Genomic DNA, 11,560 nt, shown 5'->3' with positions numbered 1-11,560 from the left:
CCCCACCCTCGTGGCTAGGGTGTGGTCCCCCTGGTCTTCATATTTTGCAAGGATTTTTTATTATTTCCAAATAGACGTTCCATGAAGTTTCAGGTCATTCCGAGAACTTTTTTTTCTGCACATAAATAACAACCATGGTAATTCTGCTGAAAACAACGTCTGTCCGGGTTAGTTTCATTCAAATCATGCAAGTTAGAGTCCAAAACAAGGGCAAAAGTGTTTGGAAAAGTAGATATGACAGAGACGTATCAACTCCCCCAAGCTTAAACCTTTTCTTGTCCTCAAGCAATTCAGTTGACAAACAGAAAGTGATAAAGAAAAACTTTTACAAACTCCGTTTGCTCTTGTTGTTATAAATATGTAAAGCCAACATTCAAGTCTTCAGAAAAGATTATGAACTAACCATATTCACAATAACGCATAGGTCTCATGTTTACTCATATCAATGGCATAATCAACTAGCAAGCAATAATAATAAATCTCGGATGACAACACTTTCTCAAAACAATCATAATATGATATAACAAGATGGTATCTCGCTAGCCCTTTCTGAGACCGCAAAACATAAATACAGAGCACCTTTAAAGATCAAGGACTGACTAGACATTGTAATTCATGGTAAAAGAGATCCAGTCAAGTCATACTCAATGTAAACTAACAGTAATGAATGCAAATGATAGTGGTGCTCTCCAACTGGTACTTTTTAATAAGAGGATGATGACTCAACATAAAAGTAAATAGATAGGCCCTTCGCAGAGGGAAGCAGGGATTTGTAGAGGTGCCAGAGCTCGTTTTTAAAATAGAGGTGAATAATATTTTGAGCGGTATACTTTCATTGTCAACATAACAACCAAGAGATGGCGATATCTTCCATGCTACACACATTATAGGCGGTTCCCAAACAAAATGGTAAAGTTTATACTCCCCCTCCACCAACAAGCATCAATCCGTGGCTTGCTCGAAACAACGAGTGCCTCCAACTAACAAGAGTCCCAGGGGGAGTTTTGTTTGCAATTATTTTGATTTGATTTGCATAAAGCATGGGACTGGGCATCCCGGTGACTAGCCACTTTCTCGTGAGTGAGGAGCGGAGTCCACTCCTCTTGAGAATAACCCGCCTAACATGGAAGATACGGACAACCCTAGTTGATACATGAGCTATTCGAGCATACAAAACAGGATATTTATTTGAAGGTTTAGAGTTTGGCACATACAAATTTACTTGGAACGGCAGGTAGATACCATATATAGGTAGGTATGGTGGACTCATATGGAATAACTTTGGGGGTTATGGAGTTGGATGCACAAGCAGTATTCCCGCTTAGTACAGGTGAAGGCTAGAAAAAGACTGGGAAGCGACCAGCTAGAGAGCGACAACAGTCATGAACATGCATTAAAATTAATCAACACCGAATGCAAGCATGAGTAGGATATAATCCACCATGAACATAAATATCATGAAGGCTATGTTGATTTTGTTTCAACTACATGTGTGAACATGCGCCAAGTCAGGTCACTTAAATCATTCAGAGGAGGATACCACCCTATCATACCACATCAAAACCATTTTAATAGCATGTTGGCACGCAAGGTAAACCACTATAAGCTCCTAGCTAATCAAGCATGGCACAAGAAACTATGATCTCTAGTTGTCATTGCAAACATGTTTATTCATAATAGGCTGAATCAGGAACGATGAACTAATCATATTTACAAAAACAAGAGAGGTCGAGTTCATACCAGATTTTCTCATCTCAGTCAGTCCATCATATATCGTCATAATTGCCTTTCACTTGCACGACTGAACGATGTGGATAATAATAATAGTGCGCGTGCATTGGACTAAGCTGGAATGTGCAAGCATTCAATAAACAGGAGAAGACAAGGCAGTATGGGCTCTTTTTTAGATCAACAATAATGCATATAAGAGCCACTTCAACAATTTAATCATGGTCTTCTCCTATCGACCCCCAAAGAAAAGAAAAGAAATAAAACTATTTACACGGGAAAGCTCCTAACAAGCAAAAGAATAATAGGAAATCTTTTGGGTTTTCTTTTTAATTACTACTACAAGCGTGGAAAGCAAATCTACAACTAATTTTTTGGTTTTTCTTAAGGTTTATTAAACACACAAGAAGAAAGCATAAAAAGGAAAATAAACTAGCATGGATATTACAATGAAAAAGTATGAGCACCGACATCTAGCAATGAGTGTGTGAACATGAATGTAATGTCGGTGAGAAATACGTACTCCCCCAAGCTTAGGCTTTTGGCCTAAGTTGGTTTATTGCCACGGCTGGCCTGGCGGATATCCATAATAATAGTTGGGGTCGTACTGCGATGCAACGGCTATTGCCTCCTGAGCTGCAGCGTGGCGACGAGCAGCCTCCACGCTCCTCTCGTACTCATCTGCCTCCTCTCTGGTAATAACATAACTTCCTTTTGCCTGATAATCAAAGAAGGCAGGAGCAGGGAGAGTAATACGGACAACACGGTGTCTGTCAAAGATTAAGCGATACTGGAGAGGTGATTCATTCCTCTCGACAAACTGGTGGTGAACCATAGCATTAAAGTCTAGGTAAGCAGGAGGTAATTCAATATCATCATTACGTATGGTTACACCAAGAAAATCAGCTAAGTGGGTTGCATAAATTCCACCAAAGAAATCTCCATTAAATCTATTAAGATGCAACCTACGTGCAACAATGGCTCCCAAATTATAAGATTTATCTCCTAACACAGCACTCCTAAGAATACTGAGGTTAGGGACACACATGTGACATGCCTCATCTTTACCATTAATGCATCTGCCTATGAAGAGAGCAAAATAATGTATAGCAGGAAAGTGAATGCTCCCTATGGTAGCTTGTGTTATATCTCTAGATTCCCCCACAGTTATACTAGAAAGAAAATCTCTAAATTCAGATTTGCAAGGTTCCCTGACACTACCCCATTGTGGAAATTTGCAAGCAGTGGTAAAATCCTCTAAGTCCATAGTGTAAGAATTTTCATAAAGATCAAACAAGACAGTTGGAGAATTACGTGACGATGAAAATTCAAACCTCCTCACAAAGGAACTAGCGAGTAGTGGTACTGACGTCATTTTTCTTCCTCGAAGCTCACAAGATCAGTGTTACGCAAATATGCGTTAAATTCTTCCTTAATCCCCGCTCGATCCATTAAGTCCTCTAAAGGCCATTCACAGGGCCGCACTGGAGCGTCCCTTGGTGGCTCATTATCAGCATCACGCATTGCAAGCCTGGGCTCTTGTTTCCTTGAAGAGCCACCTTGGTACATTTTCCTAAACATATTTCTTCCTCTGAAAAATTTCTGAAATTTTTAGTAACTTCAAATAAAAGTGAACCAAACTCAACAATATTGATAGCAACTACTCCTACAAGTGCCTAGAGGCTATATCATGCATCAAAACTACTTGGAACCATATAAATTTGACATGCAAGCTCAAGAACATGGTCATCTAGGCAGCACAAATTTGCAATGAACAGAGCACTAGAACAAAAACTAATTGGACCAATGGAGGAGTCACATACCAAGGAACAATCTCCCCAAGCAGTTTTGTGAGAGGTGCTTTGAGCAAGGAGATAAAAAATGGCAGCAAAATGAGCTTGGACTCGAGTTTGAACTGGATAATCGTGTTTGTGGGAGGAAGAAGGAGTGTGTGGGTGCAGGAATAAGTGGAGGAGGGCCACCGTGGGCCCACTAGGCAGGGGGCGTGCCCAGGGGGGTAGGGCGTGCCCTCCACCCTCGTGGCCAGGTGGATGCCCCCCTGCTGTGTTCTCAGTGCCAAATATTCTCAAATATTCCAGAAAAAATCATATTTAAATTTCAGGGCATTTGGAGAACTTTTATTTTTGGGGTATTTTTATATTGCACGGATAATTCAGATAACAGACGGAAAATACTTATTTTTATTTTATTTAATATAAATAACATAAAGTAAAAGGAGGGTACAGAAGGTTGTGTCTTCTAGTTTCATCCATCTCATGCTCATCAAAAGGAATCCACTAACAAGGTTGATCAAGTCTTCTTAACAAACTCATTCCGAATAACATGGAACCGGAGAAATTTCGAATAACACTATGTTACCTCAATGGGGATATGCACATCCCCAATAATAAGAATATCATATTTCTTCTTGACAGTAGGAAGAGGAAATTCAAAACCTCCAAATATAATTGATGGAATTTTTCCAATAGAGTTGATACTATGAACTTGAGGTTGTTTCCTCGGAAAGTGTACCGTATGCTCATTACCATTAACATGAAAAGTGACATTGCCTTTAGTGCAATCAATAACAGCCCATGCAATATTCAAAAAGGGTCTTCCAAGAATAATAGACATACTATCGTCCTCGGGAATATCAAGAATAACAAAGTTCGTTAAAATAGTAACGTTTGCAACCACAATAGGCACATCCTCACAAATACCGACAGGTATAGCAGTTGATTTATCAGCCATTTGCAAAGATATTTCAGTAGGTGTCAACTTATTCAAATAAAGTCTACGATATAAAGAGAGAGGCATATCACTAACACTCGCTCCAAGATCACATAAAGCAGTTTTAACATAGTTTCTTTTAATGGAGCATGGTATAGTGGGTACTCCTGGATCTCCAAGTTTCTTTGGTATTCCACCCTTTTAGCTTCGGTATCTTTCTTTTATTTGTAACAATATATTTCATGTACTTAGCATAAGGATTCATTTTAAGCATATCAGTTAATCGCATACGCAAAAACATAGGTCTAATCATTTCAGCAAAGCGCTCAAAATCCTCATCATCCTTTTTCTTGGATGGTTCGGGAGGAAAAGGCATGGGTTTCTGAACCCAAGGCTGTCTTTCTTTACCATGTTTCCTAGCAACAAAGTCTCTCTTATCATAACATTGATTCTTTGATTATGGGTTATCAAGATCAACAGCAGGTTCAATTTCTATATCATTATCATTGCTAGGTTGAGCATCAACATGAACATTATCATTAACATTATCACTAGTTTCAGGTTCATTACCAGATTGTGTTTTAGCATCAGAAATAGAATTATCATTTGGATTCTCAGGTGTTTCATCAATAGGTTCACTAGAAGCATGCAAAGTCCTATCATTTTTCTTTTTCTTCCTTTTAGAAGGACCAGGTGCATCTATATTATTTCTCTGAGAATCTTGCTCAATTCTCTTAGGGTGGCCTTCAGGATACAAAGGTTCTAGAGTCATTCTACCAGTTCTAGTAGCCACTCTAACAACATAATCATTATTCTTACTATTCAATTCATTGAGCAAATCATTTTGAGCTTTAAGTACTTGTTCTACTTGAGTGGTAACCATAGAAGCATGTTTACTAGTAAGTTTAAGTTCACCTTTGACATTAGCCATATAATCACCCAAGTGTTCAAGCATATTTGAACAGCGTTTTAATTCTCTACCAAAATAAGCATTGAAGTCTTCTTGCTTAACCATAAATTTATCAAACTCATCTAAGCATGGGCTAGCAAACTTAGTAAATGGGATTTCAGCTTTATCATATCTATAGAGAGAGTTTACCTTTACTACCTGTGTCGGGTTATCAAGACCATGTGTTTCTTCAATAGGTAATGGATTAAGATCATATGTTTCTTTAATAGATGGTAAATTAAGACCATGTATTTCTTCAATAGGAGGTAAATTCTTAACATCTTCAGCTTTAATACCCTTTTCTTTCATGGATTTCTTTGCCTCTTGCATATTTTCAGGACTGAGAAATAGAATACCCCTCTTCTTCGGAGTTGGTTTAGGAATAGGCTCAGGAGCTGGCTCAGGAAGTGTCCAATTATTTTCATTTGTCAACATATTATTCAATAGAATTTCAGCTTCATCCGGTGTTCTTTCCCTGAAAATAGAACCAACACAACTATCCAGGTAATCTCTGGAAGCATCGGTTAGTCCATTATAAAAGATATCAAGTATTTCATTTTTCTTAAGAGGATGATCAGGCAAAGCATTAAGTAATTGGAGAAGCCTCCCCCAAGCTCGTGGGAGACTCTCTTCTTCAATTTGCACAAAATTATATATATATCCCTCAAAGCAGCTTGTTTCTTATGAGCAGGGAAATATTTAGCAGAGAAGTAATAAATCATATCCTGGGGACTACGCACACAACCAGGATCAAGAGAATTAAACCATATCTTAGCATCACCCTTTAATGAGAACGGAAATAATTTAAGAATATAAAAGTAGCGAGTTCTCTCATCATTAGTGAACAGGGTGGCTATATCATTTAATTTAGTAAGATGTGCCACAACAGTTTCAGATTCATAGCCATGAAAAAGATTAGATTCAACCAAAGTAATTATATTAGGATCAACAGAGAATTCATAATCCTTATCAGTAACACAGATAGGTGAAGTAGGAAAAGCAGGGTCAGGTTTCATTCTAGCATTAAGAGATTGCTGCTTCCATTTAGCTAATAACCTCTTGAGCTCGTATCTATCTTTGCAAGCTAAAATAGCTAGAGCAACTTCTTTTTCAAAAACATAACCCTCGGGAATAACAGGTGATTCATATTTATTATGGGAAGAGTCTTCATCATCACTTTCATCAATATTATCAGTTTCAATATTTTCATTCTCTCTAACCCTAGCAAGTTGTTCATCAAGAAATTCACCAAGTGGCACAGTAGTATCAAGCATAGAAGTAGTTTCATCATAAGTATCATGCATAGCAGAAGTGGCATCATCAATAACATGCGACATATCAAAACGAATAGCAGAAGCAGGTTTAGGTGTCGCAAGCTTACTCAAAACAGAAGGTGAATCAAGTGCAGAGCTAGATGGCAGTTCTGTCGTGGAATTGTCATGGCAGATGTCCTAGCAAAAGGACTTAGTCGTAGGGCCATCACAACTAGGAAGCTTAAAGGGGTTAATCGGGACAAAGGACACGAGAGGTTTTATACTAGTTCGGCCCCTTACGATGAAGGTAAAAGTCTACATCTAGTTGTGTTGATATTGCTGGGTTTTCGATCACCAAGAGGCTAGTTCACCGGCTTGGTTATCGATCTCTTGTTTCTTGCCCTAAGTCGCCACCGGGTCGTCCCCTTATATACACGGTTTGACGCCTGGTGGCCTACAGAGTCCCGGCCGGCTCATACAGCGTGTCCGGCTCGGTGACTTCTTTTACATGCCTTTCCTTACAAGTCTTTCCTTACATATGGCGGTTTACAATATTGGGCCTTAAGCCGCCTCTAGGCCTTAGGCCTTCTATAAGCTTTAATAAACTATCGCCTTGAATGTTTATTGGGCTTCCTTTGTGACCTGCCATTGGGGCTGACCCGGCCCCTCCTGGGCGGGTCATAGCTGATAGCTATATCCCCAACATTAGGCCCCAGATTGATTTTGAACTTTGTTCTTTGTCAATCTTCAACACTTAAACAAAAATCCATCTTCTTATCCTCGCAGAAGTTTTTGTAACCCGCCATGACGTCATCTCTTGAAAACACAAAAAACTTTTATGACGTCATCTCTCAACGGATCTTCATCTTTAATGCCTTCCGAGAATCGAAGCGTCCGTTTAGTTGGATAACCATTATTCAGGTCTTCCTCGATTTTCACGCCCGCCTGTTCGCTTATCCCCTTATAAATAGGCACGCGCCCGGTCTTTCTCATTCCCCTCCCTTCTTCGTCTTCCTCCTCTCGCGACCTCCGCTGCTGCTCGAGCTCCATCACCATCAGAGAGCACCTCCCCTCTGTCGACCTTGGCTGCTGCATCGACCGGAATCAGTCCATAAAACGGCAGCAACTTTCCTCGGAGGATCTATGGCTGTAAGTGTTTCCCTTCTTACTCCTCAGATCTGCATTAGGACTTTCTAGGTTTTGCGCATGTTCTTCGTAGTTCATTGCAGTTCTTCGTAGTTCTTCCGCTGCAGCCTCTTCTTGATTCAAAAAGAGATATATGTTTGTACGGTAGCTGTTTGGCACCTACTCTTGACACTGATAGATCCCTTTTCCCATTATAAAGGCCTCATTAGGACTCACAAACTCATCTGTGCAAAAACTTTTAGGTCTAGATTTTTTTCCATTTTGAATAGCCATTTGATCTGGAATAATATCCAACAATTAGGAAACTTGTTTGTCTCAACACTTAGCCGAAACTGCTTTCTCAAATATCTGTAGTCATGGCGGCTTATTTTCCGTCTTACTTTTCCTTATATGAAATTAGAGCATCTCCAACAGGCGCCGAACGCGCCGCGCGCAAAAAACTGGTTTGTCGCGCGCCCATCGCCCGGTTTGGCGTGGCGCGCAGCGCTGGCTCCAGCAGCCGCGCAAAAATGCAGCGTGCAAAAATGCAGCGCGCGCTAAACAGTGCGTACATTTTTTTAATAAAATTCATAAATAGAAAAATGATACATAGATATTTTACATAGTTCCATAGCATAGATAGATAAAAATTATTTAGATAGTGCAAGGACATAGATAAAAACTACTAGTGCAGCTACAACCTACTCCCAGTCATCGTCATCGTCATCATCGCCATCCTCGCTGGTCTGATCCGAGGTATCGAGCCACATGTCTTCCCAACGATCATCATCAGATGTAAAGATCGTCTCACCACCATTCTCAACTACATCGCACTGGGATAGCGCCAGGGCCTTCCACTGACGCCTGTCCAACCGCTCAGCGCGGCGCCTTTGCATCTCCTCCTCGCGGCGCCTTGCCCAGTAGGCTTGCTCGTAGGAGACGTCCTCCGGGTGTTGTTGGCGCCACTCTGCCATGACCCGCTCGTCCTCATGGGCGACGAGGAGGCGGTTCTGCAGCTCAGCGTGCTCCGCACGGTCGTGTGCCGTGCGAAGACAAGGCAGCGGGGCGACGTCCAGCGCCTGCTGCAGCGTGTGGACATCATGGAAGTTCATCTGCTGGCGCGGCCTGCCTAGGCGCCACGCCGCCCCGTCGTACGCGCGGGCGGCCTCGTGAGCCGCCTCGAAGGTGCCGAGGCCGAGCCGGAGTTGGCCGGACCATATCTCCGAGTAGAACCGGCCGTTGGGGCGCTGGCGGACGCCGCGGTAGCCCGACACTCCTTGGCGGCGCGGCGGCATGGTGGCGGGGCACTGGAGCAGTGGCGCGGGTGGCAGCGGAAGCAACCGAGGAAGCGGTGGAGGGGTGTCGGTGTCAAAATCGGCGGATCTTGGGTAGGGGGTCCCGAACTTTGCGTCTAAGGCGGATGGTAATAGGAGGCAGGAGACACGATGTTTTACCCAGGTTCGGGCCCTGTTGGTGGAGGTAAAACCCTACGTCCTGCTTGATTTATTCTTGATGATATGGGTATTACAAGAGTTGATCTACCACGAGATCGGAGAGGCTAAACCCTAGAAGCTAGCCTATGGTATGATTGTTTGTTGTCCTACGGACTAAAACCCTCCGGTTTATATAGACACCGAAGAGGGTTAGGGTTACACAAGGTCGGTTACAAAGGAGGAGATATCCATATCCGTACTGCCTAGCTTGCCTTCCACGCCAAGTAGAGTCCCATCCGGACACGGGACGAAGTTTTCAATCTTGTATCTTCATAGTCCAACAGTCCGGCCAAAGGATATAGTCCGGCTGTCCGGAGACCCCCTAATCCAGGACTCCCTCAGTAGCCCCTGAACCAGGCTTCAATGACGATGAGTCCGGCGCGCAGTGTTGTCTTCGGCATTGCAAGGCGGGTTCCTCCTCCGAACACATCACAGAAGAGTTTGAATACTAGTATAGTGTCCGACCCTGCAAAATAAATTCCACATGCCACCATAGAGAGAATAATATTTCCACAAATCTTAATCTGCTGACACGCTTTGGCAACATGACATCAGGCCATGGCTCGGTGATTGTTCAAACCGTTTCTCTTCAACCAGCTCCACACATAACGTGAGGCGGTTTCTTGACACGTCTTGTCAAAGCAGAGATCGTGTTCCCCTAATTACGGGATTCTCATCAATACGGTCGTGGGTAACCCAACCGTGCCTAGGACTCCTAGATTTTAGGCAAGTCCCAAACGGCCACTAGGAGGATGCTTGATATTCACCCTCTTTATAAAGGGACAAGTCTTTTACTTTTTTTCCCTCCCATGCTCAATCGAACCCTTCCCCCGCCTCGAGTTCTAACACCCAAAGCCCAGGTCAGGTGCTTCGGACCTTCAATCATGTCCGGATCTAGCCTTCAAGGCCGGTGGATGCCCTCCTCCGTTACGGAAGAGGATATCAAGAAGTTGAGGGAGGCCAGATACCTGACCGCTGAGGTTTCGCATCGGCTGCCTGCCCGAGGGCAGGTCGTCCCTACTCCCGAACCCAATGAGAACGTTGTGTTCATCTCCCACTTCCTCCGAGGTCTAGGCCTCACTCTAGATCCCTTCATTAGGGGTTTGATGTTCTATTACGGGCTAGATTTCCACGATCTAGCCCCAGACTCCTTTCTCCACATCTCGGCATTTATTGTTGTATGTGAGGCCTTCCTCCGCATTACCCCTCACTTCGGCCTGTGCTTCAAGACCTTTGACGTGAAGCTGAAGATGGTCGAGGGGCAGCAGGTAGCGTGCGGAGGCGCATTAATAAGCAAGATCGCTGGAGCTCCATGGCCAAAGGGTTCCTTTCCAGAGGTGTCCGGATTATGGCAACGGGAGTGGTTTTACATCACAGCTCCCAGAAGTGCCAAGTGGGTGGCTGCCCCTGCTTTCCGCTCGGGCCCTCCACCACAACTGATGTCATGGATCAGCAGAGGGCCGAGCTGGGGTCCAGCCAAGGACGTGCCCATATTGCAAAGCCATATTCAAGATCTCTTCGAAGGAGATTTCAGTCTGGTTATGGTGGTGCAAGTCATGCTGGTTCGTCGAGTCCAGCCTTGCAAACGCCGGCCCCTCCGCATGTGGGAGTTCAACCCAGAAGGACCGCGCACTATTCAGAATTTCCTCGGCCTGACGCACGAGGATATGTATAAATCATTCTACGGACCCCAAATAGACTGTCCGGATACTACCGAGGACATGGGCCTGAGCAGCAACCGCACCGCCGACCAAGTAAGTAATCCTCTAGCCGAACACACCATCTTTCATTTATCATGACGTCATTCTAAGAAATCGCTCTTTGACCAGGACTGGCTAACAAAGGCGAAGATGATTCGGTGTTCAGCCCCCCTTCCTGAGGGTTTGGACAATCCAATACTGGAAAAGATGCTCGAGCTAGCACCTTGCCCGGAGCCCTCAAAGGAAGATAAAGGGGGGAATAATGAGGGCGAGAGCGGGCCCCCATCGCTACCAATTCCAACCGAGGGAATGAGCGTCTCCATGAAGGAGGATAACCAAGGGGAAGAATCTGACCTTCCCTCGCTTCGGGGAAGGAATAGGACTGCCTCCGAAGATCCGGAAACCAAGGTTTCCAAACGGGAGAAGAAATCTCCACCAGAGGGTCCTGCCTTGGAGGGTGCTCTTGCCGCACAAAGTCTACGCGGGGATGAGCCCTCTAACGAGCTGTAAGTAATCAAAAAGTACTTTAATAGTGAAAATATACTACCTTACCTCTGAGGAAAATAACCGAAGCATTTATCT

The sequence above is a fragment of the Triticum dicoccoides genome, chromosome 7A (assembly GCF_002162155.2).
Source record: "Triticum dicoccoides isolate Atlit2015 ecotype Zavitan chromosome 7A, WEW_v2.0, whole genome shotgun sequence".
Classification (NCBI taxonomy): Eukaryota; Viridiplantae; Streptophyta; class Magnoliopsida; order Poales; family Poaceae; genus Triticum; species Triticum dicoccoides.
This window is presented reverse-complemented; position numbering follows the sequence as displayed.